Source organism: Sorex fumeus, unplaced genomic scaffold (genome assembly GCF_029834395.1).
Source record: "Sorex fumeus unplaced genomic scaffold, SorFum_2.1 ptg000041l, whole genome shotgun sequence".
NCBI lineage: Eukaryota > Metazoa > Chordata > Mammalia > Eulipotyphla > Soricidae > Sorex > Sorex fumeus.
In genome coordinates, this window is record NW_026606098.1 from 3,678,504 (window position 1) to 3,693,996 (window position 15,493).

Here is a 15,493-nt window from a genome sequence, read left to right on the forward strand (position 1 = left end):
AATGAAAAAATGAAATGTACATAGTATATAATCATATTTTGGATTTGTTGTTGCAGATACAACACACATTTCCTTTCTCTATACTAAAAACCCAGAATAAATCCTTCCGGGAGAGTTTTCTCTAAGTGTCTCTGGTCCTACCATTGCGGATAAACGAGCAGCGTCCACACACTGTGATCTCTCAGGCACGCACAGCACCAAAGTGGGCATGTAGGGTGCTTTGAACCTAAGAAGATGAACTGGTCCTTTTCTCACAAATATAGCTACAAAATGTTAATGAATATTGGCTGATTAGGTTTTATGCATTCTTATTTACATTTTCTTTATTTTTTCTTTTTAAAATTGAATTACTATGCAATATACATTTACATTATCCTATCAACCGCCAAGACCCAGAGACTATAAAACCCAGCTCCTGATAGAGAACAGCACAGTCTCCTGCCCCATGCCTGGCTGTTCTCACTGGGGCCCCTTGGAATGGGGCAGGTTGAGTTTCCCTCCATGCCCCAAGCAGAGCCCCGGCAGCCAAAGACCTCCGGAACCAGCCACAGCCATGCTTAAGACCACTCTCCACACGTTTGGATGAGCCTCATGCATGAAGGAACCTGCAGAGGAACCCAGGCATGTGGGACCCGGGGCTGAGATCTCCAAGCCTGCTTGGATTGGGACTGAGCCTTCTCCACCCAGACCTCCCATCTTCCTACTGGAAGATGGTAGGTAGGCGTTACACCCACCAACTGCCCCCTGCACTGTGTTATCCCATCAACGGTCAAGACTCAGAGACTATAAAACCCAGCTCCTGGTAGCATGCGGCCACATTCATGGCTGCACGACCTCTTATTATCTGGTTCTTACTTTTGGAGAACCCGGTAGGCTATTGAGGATACACTCGGTAGCCTGCCTGCTAGGGCAGAGTCTGGCAAACTCCCCGTGGCGTATTCAATATGCCAAAACCCAATAACAATGATGGGTCTTATTCCCCTGACCCTGAAAGAGACTCAAACGTGGCACTTTCTAAAATCTCAGGGCTAGGACAAAGGAGACGTTACTGGTGTCTGCTCGAGGAAATTGATGAACAACAGGATGACAGTGATACAGTGAAACATTTGCAAAGCTGTTCATGATTGAGCTTGTCATACAATGTTCCAACACCTGTCCTTTCCCCTGTGTGCCATCCACCAGGAAGGCTCCCAGGCTCCCTCCCACTTGTCCCCACTCCACCCCACAGCTGCAGCCGGCCTCTATGGCAGACACTTTTTTTTCTTTCTTCTCTCTCTCTCCCTCTCACTCTCTCTACCCCTACCTCTCCCTCTCCTTTTCCCTCTCCCTCTCTCCTTCTCTCTTCTCTCTCTCTTTCCCTATCTCTCTCTTTTCTCCTCTCTCTCCTCTTCCTCTGAGGTACTTCTCTCTTCTCTCTACTCTCTCTCTTCTCTCTCTTTCTCTCCTCTTCACTCTCCCTCTCTCATCTTTCTTTTAGGCACTGTGGTTTGCAATACTGTTACTAAAAGGGTGTCATACATGTCATTTTACCTCCTTTCAGCGCTCAGTTTTATGCATTTTTAAAAACTCTGACAAGAATGAGTGATTTTCGTTTGCCCTGCAGCACGGCTGCTTCCTTGCTGATCCCTGGAGGGAGGGCGTGTCAGAGGCAGAGGCAGAGGCAGAGGCAGAGGAGCTCAGAGTCAGCTGGCGTCAGTGTTGCCAGCACCCGGCTTTGTCCTTGAAAGGACCATGGGTGGCTCTTGCCCGACTATCACCCAGTCAAGAATGAGAGAAGTTCCACTTGCCGTGAATATATATTGAGTTTAATAAACACAATGGGGAAGATGCTGGATTGAATGCACCATCAAATATTAATGGAATTCATGACTTCTAAAAATACTGTGGGTTTATACGCACAACCTTAGCCCGAGGTTGAGGTTTAAGGCTTTTGGTATTCAAGAGGGAAGTGAGCTAATTCTACCTTTTAATTAAAATGTGTTTTCTCCATGACACAATTTGATTATAAAGGCACTCGATGCTCTGCGAACCCTGCTTTGATAAACTCCAGTATTTATCAATAGCATCTTTGAAATATCAACCTGATTTGGACACCACGTGGTGGGGAACAAGGGCTGTACTTGTTTCATGTGGTATAAGGCGCCTGTTCGGAATTCACTCCCACAAACCAAAAAAATTAAAAAAAAACTGAGGGAAATATAAGATCTGATGTTTGCTCAGACACTGGAGTGGACAGGGGACTCTGGGGTGAGAGCTCAGGTGATAGAGCATATGGGTGGCATGAGAAGGCCTAGAGTTTGATCCCAGATGCTGTTTGCCTTCTGCTCATCCTTGGGCATGGGCTGGTGACCCCCAGTACTGCTGAGAGTGACCCCGTGCTCCCTGGAGCACAGCAGGGTCAGATGCTAGATGTTGCCAGACCCCCAGGGACTTCTTGCCAGAGCCAGGCTCAGCTCTACCCTCTTAGGGCCCAACCACCCGAGCATTGCTGGATGTGGTCAATGCTTTCAATCAAGAATGGATACTACCCCCAACCCTCTGCATCTCTGGAGATAGAACTCTCTTTTTGGGTCACATCCAGAGATGCTCAGGGATTACTCCTGGCTCTGCACTCAGGAATCATTCTTGGCAATGCTGGGGTACCATATGGGATGCTGGGGATCAAACCCGGGTTGGCTGCGTATAAGGCAAATGTCCTCCCCGCTGTACTATCGCTCAGGCCTAACATCCTGTTTTTAAGACTCTGGGTTTGTGCACCAAGAGAGCTGCAGAGAACAAAGTAGCAGCCACTCACTCCCAGCCAGAGATGGCCACTGTCCTACATGTGTTTTGTTCTGGACCCCCAGAACTGGGAGATGCTGAGGCACCCCATGCTCTGAGGACCCCTATACACAAGACCATGGTGTCAATCATCCGGGACCTTCCTAGGAGGGAGATCTGAGTTCTCCCCATCTCACAGTTGCAGAATCTGTGACTCCAAAAAGCTAGGCATGTACCACAAAGTTCCCAGCCCGTGGGGAGCCACCAGGCCCATCCTGGACCATACTCCCATGCCTTCCCCACAGAGAGTCTGGTCAGATGCTCCCAGGGATGGTCTGCCCCAGCCTTAGTCTCTCTTTCAAACAAGAGCCTTTCGTTTTCCCACTCCCTTTCTCTGCTCCAAGTTTTAGAACGGGGGAGTCTGGTTATAGTGAACACCCAGCTGGTAGGGGGCATCACCCTCGACCTTCAGTGCACGAGTGTGAAACCGTCTCTGCAGAGAGGTTCCAGGATGGGGCAGGACCCACTGGCCTGAGTGGACACATACGACCCCAGGAAGCAGCATATACACTGCCGTGTTGCTCTGTGGCAATGTCCTCAGTGACTTGTCCAATCCCTCTGCAAGAAAATAGGGATGGAGGCCTCTGGGGGCCACAGAACATAGAGGAACTCCCCACCAGCAGCCTCGTATTGGCTCTGGGCTCCTTAACAACCATCTTCATAAAACGCCGTAAGAAGCCTCATGCTATTTAGGAAGCAGGGTGACGTGAGGGAAAACTCTCAGGCCTGCGAAACCAACGGGTCATCGATTTCCTCTCATACTTCATTTGAAGGATGTTAGGTAAATGCCAATGATTTAAACTAAATGAGCTTCCCCTTTGACCTGTTGAAGGCTCTTTCACAACTCTAACGTCCAGCACAAAACCCCAGCCAGAGAAAAGGGAAAGAGGGTGTTGTCTGTTTGCACAGACTGTTTTGAAGGAAGAACGTGGCATCAGCTCTGGGTGGACCGGGCACTGCCTTCCCTGTAAGCCAGGGGAGAGACGCCAAGCTAAACCACAGAGGACTGAACTGCTTGTGGTGTAAGAGTTGAACTAACTCCTTTGTGGTTTATTCAAATTTTCTGGTCAATGTACCTTCACTTCTTTTTTTGTTTGTTCTTAATTGAATCACCATGAGCTACAGTTACAAAGCTTTCTTGTTTGAGTTTCAGTCATACAATGATCAAACACCCATCCCTCCACCAGTGCACATTTTCCACCACCAATGTCCCCAGTATCTCCCCCCAATCCCACCTCTCCCCCTGCCTCTATGGTAGACAATTTCCCCCATACTCTCTCTCTACTTTTGGGCATTATGGTTTGCAATAAGACACTGAGAGGCCATGATTTTTGGTCCTTTATCTACTTTCAGCATACATCTCCCAACCCGAATGATCCCTACAACCATCATTGATGTAGTGATCCCTTCTCTATCCCAGGTTCCTTCTCCCCCCATGGTTGGAGACAGGCCTCCAACCATGGGGAAATATTCTTGACTCTTGTGTCTACTGTCCTTGTGTGTTAGTCTCATATTATGTTATTTTATATTCCACAAATGAGCGCAGTCCTTCTATGTCTGTTTCTCTCTTTCTGATCATTTCACTTAGCATAATACTCTCCATGACCATCCACTTATGAGCAAATTTCATGACTTCATCTCTCCTAACAGCTACATAGCATCCCACTGTGTAGATATACCAAAAGTTTCTTTAACCAGTTGTATGTTCTCCAGCACTTGGGTTGTTTCCAGGTTCTGGATGTTGTGAACAGTGCTGCAATAAGCATATAGGTTGCAGATGTCATTTCTATTGTGCTTTTTTGCACTCTCAGGATATAGTATCCTCACTTATTATGACAATGTACCCAAAAAGTTAATGAGGATTTTAAGAAGAACCACTTGTTTTAGGAAAGGTAAAAACAAAACTCAGATCAATTTATGCCACCCTGGATCCATCACCGTTCTAGAGAGCTCGCCCGTGTGGGACAGGATCACCATGAGTGTCATCAGTGGGGCTCACAGGGACGGGATAAGGCCATGGTAATGGCTTCACGGGATCCTGATTCTCAGGTCAGAGAATTTTCACAGAAATGAAAATGGCCAAAATGGGGCCAAAGAGAGTTGCAGGTCCAAGGCTCTTGCTGTGTATACGGGCAATCCTGTCTCTATTAGAATGATGTAGGTCCCCCGAGCACCTCCAGGAGTGCTCTCTGCGCAGAGCCAGGAGTAAGCCCTGAGCCCCGCAGAGTATGGCCCCAAAGCAAAACAAAATGAAACAAAACTTCCCAGTGCCCCAAGTGACACGTCCTAAAGGGGTTCTATCATCAAGTCACACACCCACCATCAGAGCCCTGTGCATTGGAACCCCATCCCCACATTGAAATATGAAACGACTGATTTCTCAGCCACAACTACAGAGATCCTTTGGGCACTTGAAGCCTGGCTTTGCCCGGATGGTTCCTACTTCTCCTTGTACATCCGAGAAATAGTTCCTGGCAAGCCAGGCCAGCGGTAGGTGGCCCTGCTCCTGGTGGCCCACAACCAAGAGTCCAGGGTCCAAGCCCAAGTGGAGACTCAGAGTTCAACCGATGAATGAATCCCATGACATGAGCATCACGCCACACCACGCTGAGCCACAGCTGAGCCTGTGGTGTCTTGCCACCCTGCTTCGAGGTGACCTTGGCCTGAGATTTTGTGACTCTTTGCCCCTCATATGAGTCTCTCCAGGGAGTGGGCTGACTCACTGTCTCAGAGCGTTTGCTGAAGTCCCAGTTCTGCCTGGCACCATTTCAGTGGGTCAGTCACTGGGCATCTAGCACAGACTCTCTCCCCAGCTCTGCTTCTACAAGCCTCTTGTCCCCAGTGAGTTCTGAGTCCTGCCTCCCTCATCCTTCAGAGTGGGCTTAGAAGAACATTCACAGATTAGTGCTGGGATAGTGATGTAATGATGAGGAAGAGCTTGGGCCGGCAAGTCTTAGGCAGGAAGCACTGGGTCAGTTTCGCTGAGTTCTAGTTGGATCAGGCCTTGGGCAGAACTCACTGCCCCAAGCTCTGTGTGTGAGAAGCAAGTGAAAGGGGAGGCAGAGTTGGGGAGTCTTGGGGGGCCCTGAGCTTAATACCCAGGAAGAGGGGAGGTGCAGCGGCTCTGGCCCCGAGCCCTCTCTGAGGGCTGGAGCAAGCAGAAAGGAGAAAGAGGCTGGAAAACAAGGACTTGGAGTGGGAAAACTCTGGTCCCCTCCCGTTCAAAGGTTTTCCTTTGGCTGGAAGATGGCAGGGACAAGGTCTTAAATAGTTGCTTCCACGTGAAGTGAGAACCAAGTAGCATGACCATTTCTATTCTGTCACATCCAAGTGCTGCAGTGGCAGCCTCCAGAGCGCACAGCCCACAGTCTGAGAGCCATCAAATGCCTGGATGTGATTTTCTAGAACTTTCTCCCTTTCAAGTGGCAACATGGTGGCTCCACTTCCCTTGAGAGAGTCTGTCAGTGATAGGAGCCACACGGGGAGGCTCTCTCCCCTGCTGCAGGTGAGGGTTGGGCGCTGCCGAGAGTGACGTCCTCCATCCCTCCCCCTCAGCCTCGTCTCTAAGGCACAGGCTGGTCCTGGCGCCCATGGACGCCAGGGACTCTGAGGTTGGGGATGGGCTCCTGCCAGGGTGACAGCTCTCCCTGTATCTTTCCTCTCTGGGAAGCCGCTGTCCAGGGCCATGACTGCTGAGAAGACAACAGGGCATTTCAGGGCCTTCAGGCGCTAAAAGATTCCTCAGACCTTCTGCATAAGAGAAACGACTATTTCTTAAGAAGGAAGCAGCGAGGAGAGGACACGCTGGGAAGAGAATGTGGACAGCCCCACATTCTCCAGAGGAGTCACTAACCCAGAGTGTCCAGGCCTCCAGGCAAGCGGTTTGGGGAACAGATGGAGAAAAGGGCCTGATCTGGGGGTTCCCCCTGGAAGCCAAGGGGCCCCAGCACAGAGCCAGGCTGAAGGAGTGAGTGTTGACATTTTCCAGGAGGAACAAAGACGTCATTTCCTGTTTCAGGCCAATTCTGCATCTGGAGTGGGAAGTGTCCCATGCTGGGAGCAGTCCCTTAACTTAGTGTCAGCGCCTAACCTGCAGGAAATCTTTGGACGGGCAACATCGGAAGGCACATGGGTCTGCTGTGGCTGACTCCCCCAGAGGTCAAGAGAGCAGGACTAGGGGGTGAGTCCAGTCTCTAATGCACACACAGAGCCCCAAACTCCGCCAGCAGACCCACAAAGACCCAAATCTGAAGCCCCGAGCTTGGCTATTTGGAATTAAAAAAAAATTGATAGCTCTCCCAATGTAAAGTAACAACTAGGAAAATAATAGCCAATGACAATAGAAATGAAGGCCAGGAGGACTGTAAGGGGAGGGCAGCTAGTCAGAGGAGGGACCACGATGACAATGATGGTGGGAAGTGACCACCCTAGACGGGAACTGGGTGCTGAAGGGGGGAACATGAGACGCAGGACGCCCCTTTCAGTAGCAGCACTGTAAACCTCAGGACTGAAAAGGGAAGAAGGAAAAGGAAAAGTGTCTATCGTGAGGCCGACTTGGGGGATGGGAGGGAAACTGGGGCCATCGGTGGAGGGAAGCAGACATGGGCGAAGGGACAGGTGCTCAAACACTGACTGACTGAAACTCAGTCATGAACAATTTTGTAGTTTTGTATCTTCACTGGTGGTTCAATAAATTTAAAAAAATGATTGGGTCTCCCAAGTGGTGCTCAGGGGACATTGGGCAGGGGTACCTCCCAGTGACATGTGACCACTCTGACTGTGCTAGGGCTCCAAGTGTCTCAGGCCTTGAGGTGCCCAAGACATCCAGGGTCACCAAGGCAGTGGTCGGAAGACGCCAAGTGCCAGGGCTCAAACCCTCATTTGGTCCCTGCAAAATCAGGAGCCCTGCACTACTTGCACAACCTGCCTGCTTGTCTCCAATGTGGCCAGTACTTGCCTCAGTTCTCTTCCTTTCAGGGGCTCAGCTGCAGGGACCACATCATTGGGGACTTGTGGTTACACACCCACCTCTTCCAGTGAGAGGGAAAGTGCTGCTCCCCCTCACCCCCCAAATCAAATGCTGGAGTTGGAGCATCTCTGTCCCTGCCTTTCTGCCTGCACCCCTTCACTTCAGTTGCTGTAGTCCCAACCTTCTAAGTGGTTGCCTTTGGAGGCAGAACTTTTAGGGGGTAATTAAGACTAAATTGTGTCAGGGGCTGGAGCTATATAGTACAGAGGGAAGGGCATTTGCTTTGCATGCGGCTAACCAGGGTTCAATCACCAGCATCCCATATGGTCCCCGGAGTATTGCCAGGAGTAATTCCTGAATGCATGAGCAAGGAGTAACCCCGATGCATCACCAGATGTGAGCCAAGAAGCGAAAAAAAAAAAGACTAAATTGCGTCATAAAGGTGGAATTCTGGTCTGAAGGAACAGTGGCCTGATAGAGGAACAGGTTCTCTCTCCCCGCCCTCTCCCTCCCCTTCTCTCTGTGTCTCTCTCCTACATATACATGCCTTTGTTTTTCTAAGACAAAGACAAAGGCCAGGAGAAGACAGCCATCCGCAAACCAGGAAGAAACAGCTCATCTGGGTTGAACTGGAGCCACCACCTTAATCTTGGCTTCAGACTCTGGTGTGGAAAATCATCCTCCTAACTATAACCCCAAGGTGGGGACGGTCCCCTGGGAGAAACAATTTAGGTCTTAGAATACAGTGGGCTGCACACGTGCACCCAGGAAAGAACAGAATAGATGAGGAGCAAATGATGGCCGCAATGTGAACATGCCCTCGGGGGGGGGGGTCTTAGGATGCTGCTGTTCTTTTCATGATAATCTGAGGGTACTGCAGAGCACCCAGGTCACTCATCACTCCCTAGGGACAAGTCTGGGGGAGGCTCCTCTTTGGTGGGCATGAAGAGCAGTCTTCTCTGCTGAGGGCCTGGGGAGGATCACATGGGAAGAAGAAGCCAACACTCCTCTCTCTTGCTTCCTGCTGCCTCCCGGGCCTGGGTCATCAGTCCTCTCCTCTTGGCCTGGAGTTTCACCTGGTCTCAGGTCTTTGGAATGGGGTTGGGATCTGTGGTAGACTTTCTGCTCCTTTTGCTTGCACGCAGCAGGTCATGGAAATGCTTTGCCTTTGTGATCATGGATGGCAGATTATGGAAACGCTTTGCCTCTATGATCATGGATAGCAGGTCATGGAAATGCTTTGCCTCTATGATCATGGATGGCAGGTCATGGAAATGCTTTGCCTCTATGATCATGGATGGCAGGTCATGGAAATGCTTTGCCTCTATGATCATGGATGGCAGGTCATGGAAATGCTTTGCCTCTATGATCATGGATGGCAGGTCATGGAAATGCTTTGCCTCTATGATCATGGATGGCAGGTCATGGAAATGCTTTGCCTCTATGATCATGGATGGCAGGTCATGGAAATGCTTTGCCTCTATGATCATGGATGGCAGGTCATGGAAATGCTTTGCCTCTATGATCATGGATGGCAGGTCATGGAAATGCTTTGCCTCTATGATCATGGATGGCAGGTCATGGAAACGCTTTAACTCTATGATCATGGGTGGCATGTCATGGAATTGCTTGGCCTCCATAATCATGGGAATCATCTCCTTTTAATAGAAGTTTCTTCCACTCAGACACTCCTTGCTGAGAGCTTGGACTTGGTCATTCCCTTTTTGCTCCTGCTCTATCTGTGATAAGTAGGTATTTAGCACTTCACGTTCTGGCTCTTGCAGCGCTCTCCTTCCCGGCTTTTGGCTTCTATTTCTATTCCACTCACTCCACTCCCATTCGTCTTGCATAGAGAGAGATGTTAATTACGTTTTCATAAACACTTCCTTGATTACATTTTCTCTGCTTTCAATGGCATTTAACATCTTCCACAAGTTGACAGTAAATTACACACACTCCCTTTTCCAGCTACCACATTTGATGTTTCCCAGCCTTGAGCCTCTGATTATTTATTTAGTTCTCCCTCAGGATGTTCCGGATGTCAGAATGCCTTCCCCATCATCCTACTTATCTCTGCTCTTTGAATCTGGCTAAGTCTTTCATCAGCAGTTCCAAGGACACCTCCTCTGTGAAACATCTATTAATGTTCTATGTAAAAATAGTGGCCACCTCCTCTAAAGTCCCCTGGGAATTGCCTGCATGGTCTGTGTGAGATGACACCTATGGTCTGTGATACAGAACACTGCCCCTTGCTCCCAAGGGACTTATGAATTCCAGGCTCAGAGACCCCAGTACACTATCAAGAAAAGCACATTTCAGATGATGATTAGTTAGATCATGGAGAGATTGATAGGTGGATGGGAAGATGGACAGATGAATGGATGGGTGGAAGGATGAATGAATGGATGGATGGATAGATGGATGACTGGATGGGTTGATGGAGTTATGGGTGAGTAGATGGGTGGATGCATAGGTAGGTAGATAGACTGGTAAATGAATGGATGGATGAATGAATTGGTAGGTAGATGGAAGGAAAGATAGTTGGAGGGATGGACGGATGGGTGGTGGATGGGTTGATGTATGGTTGGATTGATTGATTAGTGAATGGGTAGATATGTGAATGGGCAGGTGGGTGGATGGAGAGATGGAGGGATGAATACATGAGTGGGTAGGTAGGTATGGGTGGGTCTATAGGAGGTGGATGGATGGATGGATGGATGGATAGATGGATGGTTGAATGGATGAATGGGTGGGTGGATAACTGGATGTCTGAGAGGCTGAATGAAAGGATGGGTGGATGGGTAGGTTGGTGGATGGATGTATGGGCAGATGGATGGTTGGATGGATGAGTAGAACTGAGTGGGTGGGTGGACTCATGAATCAGTCAAAATAATCCAGTACACAAAGTCAATTTTTAGGTTCCAGAACTTGTGAAGTCACTGCAATGATCAGACTCCCTACCTTTTCCCCAGAAGCCAATAACTCTTGATTCTAAGTTTCTGGGAATTGGATGGGGGGAGGGGTAGGTGTGTTTGTTATCCAGCGCAGTCTCTTAACCTGACTGCAATAGGACCTCTAAGTCTCTCCTGCTCATTTTCGTCCCAAGCTTAACTCTCTCAGTCACATATGTACCTGCCCTCCTCCCCTATACCTGCACCTCCCTGGGGAGTGACCCTGAGCCTCACTCACCAGAGTGACAGGAGAGCAAACACTCTCCCACATCTTCTGGGGTATGTTTCCTCATTTCTATTTAGGGTGAATGACTTCTGGTCCCACCACTCTGGGACCATTCCCTGGGCCTGGAGGAGCTATTGCTAACATTCTCGGGTATTTCTACCACCTCCAAAACACAGAAACTCAAAGGGAAAGGTGGTTGTGCAAGACTCTCTACATTTCCTCATGGAAGGACCCGAGCAAACAAGTCACAGAGGAAAGGAAGACAAGGGACCAAGTGGTTTTCTAAGTGCTAAAAATTAAGAATTTGAGTTGGGGAAATAGTTTGGTGGGCTGTAGCAAATGCTTTGCATGTGGAAGGGCAGGGTTTCATCCCTGGCACTGCATGGTCTCCTGAGCACTGAACTGGGAGTAATATTTTAGCAACTCTGGGTGTGGCCCAAGAATCAATAATCAATAATAAGCCTTTTAAGGAAGGAGGTCTGGGCAGTGGTGGATTCTGGGTGTAGTGACTTGGTTTCTTTGGGAAAGTGATCTGGGACATAGAGACATAGCAATACTCTTGTAGTGAATTTATTTATCCTTAATTTCTTAACTGTACAGTAATGAAAGAGGGGATGAAGGAGTAATTGTAACAAGGCTAGTTTCATGCATAGCATCTGTAAACAAACTATGTGGAGGAGAGAGGGTCAGCAGCAATTAATCCAGAGGCAGATTGGGCTTGTTCCGCCTTTCTCCCAAAAATGTATTACACGAGAGCAAGCCTAGGACATGCCATTCCCAACAGCCTCAGCTAGAGAGATGCAGTATCCCCTGTTCTGTATGTTCCCCTTCGCACAGTCTCACCCCTGTGTGTGGCTAGTGACTCTGGACATCAGGCATTCACTGATAGGAGGAGAGTGCTAAGGAATGCCAGCTCAGTGACTGCCTGGTACATGGAAGGACGCACTGACCATTTCTGCAGTGAATGAGAGAGCACGTGCCCGCCTTTGAAACCCATTTGTGTGCATTGGTGAGCTTTCTCATTGCGGACCACCCTCCCCGCCCCCCACCAAGAGGAAGTTCATGTTACAAAAATTCTGGAAATAGAGAACAGACCCACAATAACACAGACTTAGGAAAATTAGGAACTCATCCTCAACAAATAAAAGGTCAAACTGAAATAACTACTTGAAACGAGCATTCAGCATTTGAAACTCTGGGGAAAATAGCATAATAGCATATTATTGTGCCAAGTAGAGAAAAATATACACCTCTCCCAACATTTTACTTTTTCTCTTTTTTTATTTGTGTGTGGGAGGTGTTGGGCCACATCTGGAAGTGCTCAGGAATCATTCCTATGTTCTTGGGAATGACTCCTGGGGACATATGTAGTATGAGGAATTGAAACTGGGTTGGCTGCATGCAAGGCATATGCCTTAACCTCTGCACTATCTCTCCGACTCAACACTTTAGAAGACATCAGAAAATGCAAATACAATGAAAAATTTCTGGATGTGAGGGTTTCAAGATGACAGTGGTTACCACAATAATTCTGCAAATGACACAAAATTTCCTATTCCCTTCCCATACATTTACGAAATAGACAAAAGAAACAACACACTAAGAGTCAATAAAGTTTCAGACAAGAGGAGAGGAGAGGAGGCTGGATGTGGAAAGGTTGGGAAAAATTTGCCTTGCCATAGCTTTGTTTCACATATCGAATATGTCATGGGTAGCTTGCCAGGCTTTGCCGTGTGGGAGCGACACTCTCAGTAGCTTGCCAGGCTCTCCAAGAGGGGTGGAGGAATCGAACTCGGATTGCATGTTGGCTGCGTGCAAGGCAAATGCCCTACCACTGTTATTTTATATTCCACAAATGAGTGCAGTCCTTCTATGTCTATCCTTCTCTTTCAACTTTAGGAGGAACTGAGCCTTGGTCTGCTGGGGCTCCCCAAGTCATCCTCCACCAGTTTTAGATGTTCCAACCGTTCTACCTCTTCACTGCCTCTGTTGTTATCTTCGTTGTAGCCATGATAGTGGGTGAGATGTAGTGGCTCATAGTTTTCATTTACATTTCCCAAATGACTAAGGTTGTGAACATACAAATTGGCCTTTCACTTATTTTCTTCGTAAATGTCTTTTCAAAATCTTTGTTCCAGTTTGATTTGATTATCCACGACTTCATTACTGAAAGGCAAGAGTTGTGCATACACGTGCCCTGCCAGATATTTGATTTAGAGATGTTTTCTCCATATCTCTAGGTTGTATTTTCATTTTCCTCATGCACAAACTTTTAAATTTTATAGACTTTGGATGACGCCTCTTTTTCTTCCCTTTATTTTGCTGATGCTCTTGGCATCCCAGCTAAGACATGATGGCCTCCCTCATAAACATAAAGGGACTCTGTTGAGCTGGAAGAGAGGCAGATTATCCCTGCAAAGGAGCCCTGGGCTGAGCACTGGATCGAGAGGATGTGTGTGCATCTCTCAGAGGCGGCCACTAGGAACACAGGGCTCATCTGGCAGTCTCGCCCTCGCCAGCGCTCTGTCTTCCTTCCATTTCTTGCCCTCTAAACACATGGTTTCCTTGCTCCTCAACCAGTTATTGCTGGAGTCCCTGCACTCGCTGTTCCTTCCCTTGGCGCTCTTCCCCCAGGACAGTGCCCAGCCCCAGCGGTCCTTCTCTGGGCATCTCAGCAATTCTCCAAGGAAGTGTCCGCGCTCCTTTCCAGAACCCTCACTGCAGGAACAGTTCCTGACACTAGGGGACGCTCGTAGTATGCACCTGAATGGGCCAGCGGGCGCAAAGGCGGGCTTCTGCGGCAGTGTGGCAGGCGGGGACACCGAGGAGACTGGGGGCCGTGGGCAGCAGGCATATGGGTGCCCCACGGAAGAGGGCACAGCCAGCCCAACGTCCGGGTCAGGGACCACGGGAGAGGAAGAAACTGAACTACGGAACCTAAAAGCGGCTGGAAGGACAGCACCCTCCAGCCTGAACAAGAGCCTCCGAGGGAAGGGAGGGTGACGGCTACCACACAGAGGGGGACAGACTTTCTTCCCTGGATGACCACTCTAGGGCTGGTCTTATTTTCATTGATTTAGGGTGCTTTTTTTTTTTTTTAAAATACATTTGTTGGTGTCACTTCGGAACCTTTTTTGAGTAGCAGATATTTCACATTCTCACCTGGTCCTAGCCCGGAAAATAATCATTTCTCTAGACTTGTCCCTAGATTTGTTCTCTAGGTGTGTCTTTGCACATCTGTGTGACCCAGAGCTAAGCACTAAGTCACCTGTTCAGGTAAATCTGGGACATGGGACATGAGCAGGAACCAGACAAGGCACCTCTTTCCTATGAACAAAATTAGTCTAAGGGACCAGAGAGGTAGTCCAAGACTTGGGTACCCGCCTTGCTCATGCAGGAACCTGGTGTGACCTCCCCGCCCCAGCACCATTTATGGTTCCTTTTGCACTTAAAGCACTGCCAGGGCTCACAAATGAGTTCTGAACTCTGTGGGCTATGACCCACTTCCAAAATAAAGCAAAAATTTGCTGTAAAGGTGAACAAGCCTCCTGTCTGGCCAATGGCATTTAAGGAGAGATCCTTGTGGAACTTGGGGAAATTTTTCCTTAGTCTTTTGTTTTCTGTTTTTCTGCTCAGGGCTTACTCCTGGGTCTGAGCTCAGAGATCACACTTGGCAGTGTCAGGGATAAAACCCAGGTTACCCACATGCAAGGCAAGTGCCTCATCCACTCTACTCGTTCTGACCCAATTTATATACATTTTTAAGTGTTCAATTCTACTTTGGATTTATGCTATGCATACATGCTTTCATTTCTATCCAAATCAGCTACTTTGAAGTAGAACACATTGAAGCCCAAATTATTAGTTATACAAAAAACTTGCTTTAGATTAAGCCTATTTCATAATAATAGTTTTTCAATGATATCCGTGAGTAAAAAGATAACTCAATACTTTTATTGTTCCTTGGAAATAATAGACCTAACTAGATAGAGTTTTCATGAGAGAGGATGATACTAATTTTTGCCTGTAGCACTGTCCTCCCGTTGTTCACTGATTTGCTCGAGTGGACACAGTAACGTCTCCATTGTGAGACTTGTTGTTACTGTGTTTGGCATATCAAATACCTCATGGGTAGCTTGCCAGGCTTTTGCCGTGCGGGCGAGATACTCTTGGAAGCTTGCCAGGCTCTCTGAGAGGGGCAGAGGAATCGAACTCGGGTCGGCCGGGTGGGCCACGTGCAAGGCAAACGCCTTACCCTCTGTGCTATCTTTATCCCACACACATACACCATTGAAATTCACTTTTAAATGATCTCATTCTAATAAATGATAAACAGAGGCCCTTTCCAATCAATCAACATCACAATTAAAATAAGAGAGCGGAAACCTGAACAAAGCCTGGAGTCAGGAAGGATTCAAGGCTTCCCCAACAGCACATGAAGTAAAGGGGGAGAAACATAATTCGTTCATTGTGAATTAGGCGCACCTCCACATGTGAATCAAAACTTGCTCAGTAGGAGTTGGTCCA

General features: G+C 48.2%; 1 protein-coding gene across 3 annotated transcripts in view; it reads right to left on the reverse strand.

Moving 5' to 3' along the window:
• The window catches only part of DSCAM (DS cell adhesion molecule), a 647,956-nt gene that overhangs the window by 163,934 nt on the left and 468,529 nt on the right, over positions 1 to 15,493 (reverse strand). The window lies entirely within an intron of this gene.